This window comes from Pholcus phalangioides, unplaced genomic scaffold (genome assembly GCF_987345545.1).
Source record: "Pholcus phalangioides strain wild (caught in Gottingen) unplaced genomic scaffold, Ppha-v1.0 ptg000003l_1, whole genome shotgun sequence".
NCBI classification, from domain to species: Eukaryota; Metazoa; Arthropoda; class Arachnida; order Araneae; family Pholcidae; genus Pholcus; species Pholcus phalangioides.
The window spans coordinates 4,516,191-4,527,356 of NW_028301596.1; positions in this window are offsets into that span (position 1 = coordinate 4,516,191).

Sequence of the window (11,166 nt, forward strand, 5' to 3'; positions counted from 1 at the left end):
GGTACAGCAGACCAAGCAGCTTCCACGCGTTGCCAAAGTTGATCTGGTGTGGCAGCTGGGGATGTAATCTGGGTCAATCGTTGAGCAACCATGGACCACATGTTTTCTATCGGCGAAAGATCCGGAGAGCGAGCTGGCCAGGGAAGCAATTCAATCTGGCGATTGACGAAGAACCTTTGGACAATGCGTGCCACGTGTGATCGCGCATTATCCTGTTGAAATATGGCTGTGGGCAAGCCCTGAAGGTAAGGAAGCACAACTGGCTCCAACATCTCGGAGATGTAGCGCTGGCTTTTTAAAGTACCGGCAATGCGTACTAGAGGAGTGCGAGAGTGATATCCAATACCGCCCCATACCATAATACCCGGTGCAGGACCAGTGTGGCGGTGCATAACGCAGCTGTTCAGCATCCTCTCTCCACGGTGTCTCCAGACTCGAATCCGACCATCGTGGTGTTGCAGACAGAAGCGTGACTCGTCAGTAAAGACAATTTGATTCCATTGTGCCGTCCACATCCTTCTTTCATCGCACCATTGGCGGCGGAGACGTCTGTGGTTCTGCGTCAAGGGTAGACGAAGCAATGGACGTCTTGCGGACAGACCACTCTGCTGTAAACGGCGTCGAATGGTACGCGCAGACACTGGATGATGCGGTACAGACTGAATGTGCTGTGCTATGGTTCGTGATGTGGCTGAACGATCCGTCACTGCCATACGCACAATACGCCTGTCATCACGTGAAGTGGTGCACTGAGGTGGATGCGATCGAACACGTCGGTCCGTCGTACCCTCCTGCATCCAACGATCACATATCCGCATTACAGTTGTTTGGTTTCGTCCAACACGACTACCGATTTCCCTGAAAGATAATCCACAATCTCGGTAGGCCACTATCCTTCCTCTGTCGAACTCGGATACTTGATCAAAAGATGATCGCTGTTTTCTACGAGGCATAATTGATCGTTTTTTTGAAAAAACCACAAGAAAAACACAATTGAAGTACTTCAAATCCTCGAAATCTCCAAGCCTTAAATAGCTCTTTGAAATGGCGCCACAGGCGCGCGTGATGTGCGTCTGCGCTGAAATTCTAATCATTTGCATATCTCACCTCCGCTAATGCATGTTGTAAATTTCATATTATTTGCATGCTTCCTTCAGGGTGTTGCATTTACGGTGGCCAGCAGTGTATTTATGTAATTTAGTCTATTGCAGATCGTCAGAGCATGAGCTTTCCATTTTAAGTTTTTATGCAATGTTACACCCTAGATATTTAATTTCTTCGATTTCTTCGATTATAGAAGTTCAAAAATTCGTAAGCTGTCTGCATTATGACAGTGAATCGCGAGATTTTCGGTATTGTTTCTGCTGGTATAAAGTTGAAATTTTATATATTTATAGTTCTAGCTAGGTTCAACGATAATTTTTTATTTATTAGCCAACTATTTAATGCGGCTAGATCAAGTTCGGTATGATTTTTTAATGTCAGAAGAGTGGTCTCGGTTATTACAAGAGCTGTATCATCAGCATAGCTAATCATACTCCCATGTAATTTAAGATTTTTTTGTACTATTACATAGATGAGAAATAAAACTGAACCCAACACAGATCCTTGTGGGACGCCATTTTTATAAAAAAAACTTATCTCAGAATCAATTTTCACGGCCTGCATCCGATTTGACAAAGCGCGCTTGAACCAGTTATGAAAAAAAAACCCAAATTCCAGCGCAAGACAATTTTTTTAAAGGAAAATTTCATGATTTACCGTATCAAATGCTTTCCTTATGTCTAAGAAGACAACCAAAGCTTGTTTATTGTTATTTACTACTGTATAAACATGTTCAGTAAGTTATAATACAGCCATTTCAGCATTTTTGTTCTCCAAGAAGCCAAATTGTGTGCTAGTGAAGTACGAGTTCGACTGGAGAAAGTTCATGAGCTTCATTTTAAATAATCGTTCAATAACCAGAGAAAAAATAGGAAGAACAGAAATTGGGCGATAATTATTGAATTCACTTATGCTGTCGGATTTGTAGATCGGAGTTGCAACAGAATATTTTAATTTTTCAATAAATTCTCCCCCGAAAATTGAGGTATTTATCAGGTATGTTAGAAAACGAATACGATATTTACAAATAATTTTCAACATTTCAGGGGAAATTACATCGTAACCTATGACTTTGTTACTGTCCAATTTTAAAATATTTTTTTTTTACTTCCGCTTTTTCAAATAGAGTCAGGGCCATAGAATTTTGCTGGTTTGGTATATATTAATGGTATTCAAGATTTTCATATGGGCTCGTCATTGTTCAGGTTTACGAAAAATTCATTCATTTTTTCGGCCAGAGTTCTACGATCTTGATCAGGAGGAAGTATTTTTAGAGGTTTTTCGCTACTGACGAAGTTATTTATTAATTTACATTGTTTTTTTTTTTTTTTTCGTTTGAAGACCAGATTAAGAAATGCCTCATACAGTAGGTTAACATCAGTTACAGAGTAAATATTCTCATCAAGATAATAGTTTTTGACACATATTTTAGATCTATTATAATCAATATCATTTCGAGACCGATCTGGAAAATCCTTACGTTTGAAACTTCTATCAGCGTTGGTTTGATTGCATTTCAATATTACTGGTCAATTATCTGTTAGAGCGATTTTTAAAACACCTGAGCGATAATGATGTTGCAGTTTGGAATTTCTAATAGAACAATGATTTAAACATGAAGTATTTCGAGTGGGTAAGTGCACATAAGACTCAGTTCATACAACATTGCATTGTATTCGATAATACGGCGTAGGAACTCATAACTGACGATCCTGACATGTGATTTTTGTTTCGAATCATTCAGCCAGAACTGAGAGTCAAGATTCGGTCTTGACTCGCATATACATACGGACGTCGTCTAGAGTCTTTTGGAAACAAATTGCTGGTGAATCGTTGATCCAAGAGGCATACTTCCAATTAGGAAAAAGTATCCAAATAACGAGTATACCTCAGATTCACCATTCATATTGCAAAGAGTTGTGTAGTCATTAAAATTAAACAAAAACGAACCTTTTTATACGAACACTGTGTGCTTAAAAGCCCAATTAGGAAGTTTCTGCCAGTCTTTCCCGAGGGGAACAAAATAAAGTCCACATTTACGCTGTTTTTTACCCCAATTTTTCTCCATTTTTTGAATTTACATACTCAAGCGAATATTATAATTATAAACGCGAAATTTATTTTGTTCGCCTTAGGAGAGTCAGAACGGACCGAGCACGACCAGGCTCTGTCTCTCACGCGATATAAGCTCATTGCCCTGGAGGGCGTGATCGTGCCGGAGAAAATTCCGAGTTACAAGACAAGGAAAGAAAAAAAAATTAGGGTCCCCATCATAGGATCTAAATGGTCATTAGTCATGTATGTGCAGTTAGAAAAACACATGTGCGAGGTCAGACAGGCAACAACTTTCTTATTGGGTTTGATATTTTGCTTTGTTAACTATAGAACCCTTTGCAATATGAAAGGTATCCGAGGTCTACATGTCATTTGGATACTTCTCCGAATTGGAAGTTTGCCTATAGGATCAACAGTTGTCCAGTAATCTGCGGTGCGTGCAGTTAGCTATGCATCCTGTATTTTCTGTAATAACACATCATGTAGGGCTATATCATAGTAAAATATTTAAATGACTTATTATGGTTTAGTTTTAGACCCTTCCGTGTTAAGAGTAATTCTAAATAGAGAGAGATACGGCAATCTATTTTCCTCAGACTGGTGGAAAAATTTGCTACCTATTTCACCAAGATTTCGGCGACGGGATAAGCGTCATATTGCTTGCTGAGCACAGATGAGGGCGTATTTTCGATAAAAAAGTGCATCTGTATACATAGTATTAAAGAGCAAGTTGTGTGATTGTAAACTAGAAAATGTTTTTCCTCTGCTCATTTCGACAATGTGCATAATAATTTTCACATTACTGCCACACTAAACATTCAGCATGAAACTAATTTTATTCCGTTTTCCCAATTAGAGTTTGCGCTATAAGAAAAGAAGAAAAATACCCATGATAACATGATTGCATTTCTGTCATTTTCATTCACGCGCGGAAGTATTTTCTGTCACATTAAATAGAGGGAACTTTGAATAATTTATACGTGAATGTGTACGAGTTGGTTGAAATAAAAGAAAATGTTTCCTCAAGATCGAATGTGCTAATGTGATTAGTTGGTCTACGGTTTAGTTGTCGGTTTATTTATTTTTTTCATTTCATTTAATTTTTATTCTTTATTCCGCCAATAGAAAGCGCTAACTCTCTCGATGAATGTAAAAATTTCAAAAAATCTGCACAAATGCCATGGCTTCATGTAGTGTCTTAAAATTAGAAAAAAAATATATTTGTGCATAAAACTGAAAGTTTTGGATGCAATAAGAAACAAACAAAAACTCAAATTAAAATCAGGAGAAATGTAAATGGTTGAAAAAATTAATAAAAATTGAAGGAGTTGAAAAATCGGAATGCGGTTTGCGGATAGGTTATTCTCGCTATAGTAACTGGTGCATTTAAGGGACCACCAAAGTATTAAATAGAAAAAAAAGAAGTTTTTGATCAACCCTTTTTACCAGAAAAAGCTGCAAATGACTTGCAACTTTCACAAAATATTGCAATAACTTTGTGCATAACTCGCGTGCATTTTCGTGAGAACGGCAGGTATATTTATGAAGATATATATGTTTTATATAAAAATCCCAATTTTTGTCGTATGTTTTCTGCTTATAACATTCGGAGTTTTTTTTACAAATTTTTATGAATTTCACAGAAAAATTGACGCTGCCTATAAGACACCCTGCGTGGGGATTCAAAATGTGATCACAATCTTTATTCAATGAGATGTGAGCATTTTCAGTGAATGATTTTTAATCCCTCATGCGCAGAAAATACCGATATTTATTTTTTCGAAATTCGTTTGCCAGATATGTAATGAAGCTTGTATAAAAATTCCAGTTGAGTATTCGCGAAAACTTTGAAAGACATAAACGATATCGTGAGCTGTATATTATGTTACTGACTGAGAGTACTTGTATGGTTAGGGACTTTCCACCAATTTATATTTCGATTATTTTATTTGATTATTTAAAAAATTATCTCACAGCTTTATGCGAATGAGCGAATAAAAAGTGTCCGATGTCCTATATGAGGGAAATGCTTGAACAATACACATGTGTATGTGATTTCAAAATGAAGAAACTGAACGATATAATCCAAGGACAGAAAATCAATCGAAATACCAATTTTTTGAAAACCCTTCACCATCCAGGAACTCTCTGCCAGTAACGAAAATTACTGCTCACGATATCGCATATCAAGGCCAGGCATGAGGTGACGAGGTGGCATGTTTTATGGCAGATTATGACGGTATTTTCACACCTCTGAAATTTTTACACATCGAAATAATTTTGAAGGGAAAGCATGAGTGGATAAATAAGCGCAAGTAAATGCATCACTTTTCAGTGTTGAAATGATGTTCAACTCTTTGCTATTCAATGCGTTATTAGCGAGCCATCACAAACATGCACAACTCAAATTTTGTAAACAAAACACATGAATGACGATTTCTGAATGCTGCAGAAAAAAAAAATTCCCAATGAAGGGGGAAAAACCGCGAATACGGGGGGGCGGGCGACTGTAATTTTTCTTTAAAAGTGAATTTCACACTACAAATTCATATTACGTGGGGGAGGGCATACTGCGCGATGTGGGGCTATGGGTTTCCGAGTCCTGCCCGGTTGAACTTATGGTTGGGATTCACGAGGTTGGAGCCCTGTCAACCTATTGGGAGGCATATTCACTGATCGAGACCTTTGATTATAACCATCATGTTTTGTGTGGAGTATGTTTTTAGGCCTTAGATGTTGCAGAAACTCGCGAGGATCATAATTGCGGATCTTTCTCAGATGTTGATGACAGGACTTTTCTTGTCTTTCGAAGTAGTTTCGAGATAGCTCCTTGATGTGGGCGGCACCTTCGTCGTAGTATACGAATAGGTCACACAGCGGTGCATTTTGCGGAAGTCGTGGCCAAACCCCCTTCCCCCCAAAAAAAATTTTGCCGTTCGACCCTGATTTTTTCACAGGTGAAGAGTGAATATACCCCGGCTTCTCGGCGTGTTGTTTTTTTCCGTTCGTCACCTTTTAGTTTTCGCCCAGAAGGAGCTCCAATATGGTTATTCAAGTAGCAGTATACCGCACATCAAACTAAACCTTTTGCAAAGCCGCTCTCGTTCAGAAATTTCGTAGCCTTCCAGGGAATTTTAGGCAGTTATTTTTCTTTTAAGTGTGTTAGCAATTTAGAATGAAGCTTGAATGGTGTGACTTGCCCCCCAAATCAAATTTTGTAAAAATGAACTATAAGCGACATATTTGCAAATCGCTTAATTAACCCATGGCGCAATTCCAGAGCATTTCAGTAGTCCGTAGCACGTTTTCAGATCACTGAAGTAGGCCCGTGGCACATTTAGAGATCCCTTGAGTGACATTGGCACAGTTTTAGAGCACTTAAGTGAACCCCCAGCGCGGATCTACATCACTCAAGTTACCCGCGGGACATTCCCAGATTGCTTGAGTGATCAGCGGCATAATTACGGACCACTTGAGTGATACGTGGCACAGTTCTAGAGTACTTAACCGGCCCGGACACATTTCCAGAATACTTGAAGGATCCGTGAAACATTTAGAGACCACTAAAGTGGCTCTGTAGGGGACTTACCATAGGGAGAATGTTAGTTCAGGTGCCCAATAACTATCGAAAGTTTTTTTTTTACGTTTTTGGTGCACCGAATAAGGTGCCATTAAGAATATTTCATATTTTCATAAAGTGTGGTTGATGACGTAAGCATCATCCAAATCCCCACCTTTCCCCCTTGTCATCAAAAGTCAGCAAATCGGAAACCCCTCTCTCCCCCGCCATCGATGCTGACGTAATACTTGAATGACCCACTCGCCAGACTCATTTTCTTAATAAATGGTCTACATCTCCTTCATCATGGTGACCACTATTGGCGTGGTAAATTGAAGGACTTATGGTTATAACATCTTTTAGATTTAAAATACTGCAGTTTTGCAGTTCCCCAGGAAAAGCTTATTTTAATCATAATACCATTACTTTCCTGCGCACTCTGTCATCGCAGAGTCATCGGGTCCATGTTTGGCAAACTCGCCGTATCCCTTTTTTGAATCTTTTGAAATTTTCCTTCAAATTTCCCTTCATATATCATTAATTTTACATCTTTTCTTCATCCCTCTCTTCATATACGTATCATGATCTATCAGTTCTATCATATTTGTCTTTTCATCTTACGCTCAACTTCTTTTTTCTTTTCCATCATGAAATCTTGCATGAAAATTATAAAAATCATATGATAATTTTATCAGAATTTACCAAATTATAATATTCTTAAAAAAATACTAACATTGATTATGCGGTTACATAAACATGTCTACTCTTCCATTAGATTATGCATAATATAATTATTATAACTCTTATCTAGAAAATTAGATCAAATAAAATCTTACCAATAAATTGTCTCTTTTGGTAATACTTGCTATTTACAACATGAAATATGATTAATGCAACTGGATATATATATATAATTCTTTTACTATAACCTAGATAAGCCTTAAAATTCTATCTCTACCTACTTGCTGAGTTTTCTCTGACTGTGTCTCCATTTTTTTTTAAACTCTCTTCTGTACTGAATTATTAGCACATTTTTCGGTCTTAGGTGTCTCATTCTTTCTTCATGATTGTATGCCACTAATTCTTGAAAATGTTCAACATTCGAATTTTTCAACCTATTGAAAAAGTTCTCTGCTGTTCTTTTCACATACTTGTATATGGATTCCACATTCAATTCCTTATGTAACACTCAATTTGTCGCGTTACAAATTCGTCGCAGTGCCAATTTGTCGCGGTACATGTTTGTCGCAGCTCCAATTCGTCGCGATACAAATTAGTCGCGGTGTCAATTCGTCGCAGTACAAATTTGTCGCGATATAAATTTTTCGCAGCTCCAATTCATCGCGATACAAATTCGTCGCAGTGTCAATTCGTCAATTCGTCGCGGTACAAATTCATCGCAGCTCCAATTCGTAGCTGTACAAGTTTGCCGCCGTGTCAATTCGTCGAACCGTCGATTCTTCACTGTACATGTTCCACGCGAGCTTGTATGTAGGTTTTTGTCTTACACGTGAAATAAAAACATGAATAAAAGTGTACACGCAGTTAACTGAAAATAATCATTTTTTGTCAATGCAGAAAGATCATCGAAATTAAAATTACAATATTAATTATATTTGAAAATTCAGTTATAAAAATTTGAAATGTTAAATAATTGATTTTTGCTGTGATAAAATTTCAATATCATGTGGAAAAATTTCGGTTTGTATGATATTCCCTAAATTACAGTGAGCCTATCTTTAACGGTAAATTTCTATCTGCCCCATGGGCTCGAGAGTTCTCCCCCCCCCCGCTTCGAGAATCATCAACATTTACCATTACAGTATCTCCATACGAACCTGAAATATTTAATTAATTAATAATTCAATTGAATTAATATTTAATTTTCACCGTATAAGTCGCACTTCCCGCTTTTGTTGGGATTTCTATTTCTCACAGCGAAGGGAGTTGAGCGCAGATCAAGAGTAGAAATGTACAGTGCTTTTGTACAGTGCTTTTTAAAAAAAAAAAAAAAAAAAAAAAATAATATTATCTATACTGGAGATATTAATATGGATATATTGAAGTCTGACACGGACAGTGATGAATACATGAGTCTCATGTCTGAATTTGGTTTTTTATCATACATAAATACACCAACAAGAAAGTCAGCGTGTTTAGATCACGTTTTCATTCGAAACGCGAGGTTAAATTATCGATTTGAAACAGCAGTATCAAAATTAGAGATAACGGATCATTTACCACTGGTTATTAAATGTAATCTTGGAACTGATACAAAACTTTTAAATAATAATCAAAATAATAAAAATCGGTTTTGTCAAAATGTGGATTATGATAAGTTTGAAATATGTGTAAAAAATTATGAATTTGATGAAAACATTTTCAATGAGACTGATGCAAATGTATTATATGACAAATTTCTTGATATTGTGTTTAGGCATCGTAATTTCTGGACAAAACAGTCTAAATGCAAAACAGGAAATAATTTGAAAAGTGAATGGATTACATATGAATTGAAATGTATGGTCGATACTAAAGAAAGACTTTATAAAGTTTTTAAACGAAATCCTTCAGATCGTGATAAGGAAAATAATTACAAAAACTATAACAAACAGTTAAAAAAGAAGCTAAAAGCTGCAAAGGATGCTTTTTACTATAATAAATTTATAAAATGTGGTAACGACGTCAAGAAACAATGGAAAGTTACTAATGATATCATAAATCGAAAAATAAATAAAATAGTACTTCCAGTAAATACTAATCCTGAAACAGTGAATGAAATGAATGAATTTTTTATCAATTCTGCAATAACTGAAGATTCTGAGTTAATAGATGAAATAGAGCTTCTGGTACCAAACCAGTATAATTCTATAGTTGTTACTGAGATAGAGGAAAGGAATGTAAAGAATTTAATAAACATACTTGAGAATAATAAAGCGGTTGGTTATGATGGAATCACTCCAAAAATGCTAAAAATTGTCAGTAAATACCATTTGAAGTTTATAACCCACATTATAAACTCTTCAATTCTCAATGGAGTTTTTATTGATAAATTAAAATGTGCTCTTGTTATACCCATTCATAAATCAGGTAATGTCAATGATTTCAAAAACTATCGTCCGATCTCTATTTTGCCCGTCTTTTCGAAAATTTTGGAAAAGATAATGAAACACAAAATTATAAATTTTCTAAATCAATTTAATTTTTTTTCGAGCAATCAGTTCGGTTTTCTTGGAAATAAGAATACTGAGATGGCAATTTTGAAATTTTCAGCAAAAGTATATGAAAGTATTAACGAGAGCAAAAGAACCCTTGCTATGTTTTTAGATTTAAAAAAAGCCTTTGATAGTGTCGATCATCCAATTCTTATGCATAAGTTATATTGTTCAGGTCTGAGAGGCAACACTTATCACTGGTTTAAAACTTATCTGTCAAATAGAATGCAAGCAGTTAAAATAAATGATACAATAGGTACATACAGGATTATTAAAACTGGCGTCCCACAGGGTTCTGTTCTTGGACCGATTTTATTTCTAATCTTTGTTAATGATATCAATAACCTGGATCTACATGGTGATTTGATTAGCTATGCCGATGACACAGCTATTGTTTTGTCAGAACAAACGTATACCATGCTGAAATCTGATACTGAAGAAGATTTAACAAAAATTAACACTTGGTTGAGGCATAATAAGTTAACCTTGAATCTCAACAAAACTAAATACATAAATTTTCAATTATACAATAGAAATATTGAAACACTTATAATTCGATGCCATGAGTTGGGATGTTCTGATGACCAATGTTTTTGTCCGATTGTCTCGGAAACTGAAGAGTATAAATATTTAGGAGTCACTATAAACAAAAATTTGAAATGGAACTCTCATGCAACTGCACTTAGTAACAAAATAAAATACATGAATGTTCGTTTATATTGCTTAAAAAATATTATATCTCCTCAATTTATTCATACACTTTATTTTGCTTGGTTCTACTCACTTATCCAGTATGCTATATGTGTTTGGGGAGGTGATTATGAGTCCAATTTAAATGTTTTAATAAGTGCTCTGAAAAAAACTATAAATATTATTTCCTCTCGTAACCCTACACCATCTGCCTATAATTATAAATCAGACTATAGATTTAATATTGAAAAATTGTATATATACCGAAGTCTAATGTTTATTTATAAAAATCCTACTTGGTTTGAAATCAAGCAATGCCCAACAAACACACGTCTCCGTCGAGGTTTTCAATATAATATTATACAACCTAAAAAAACATTAACCCAAAAGCAATTTATATATTTGGCTCCATTATATTTTAATAACCTGCCAAATGAAATAAAATATGAAAATAAATTAAGAGCTTTCAAACAATTAATTATCAATTATATTAATATTTTACTACAATAGGAAGGTACTTCTCGGCCCCCAGTATACAGTGTT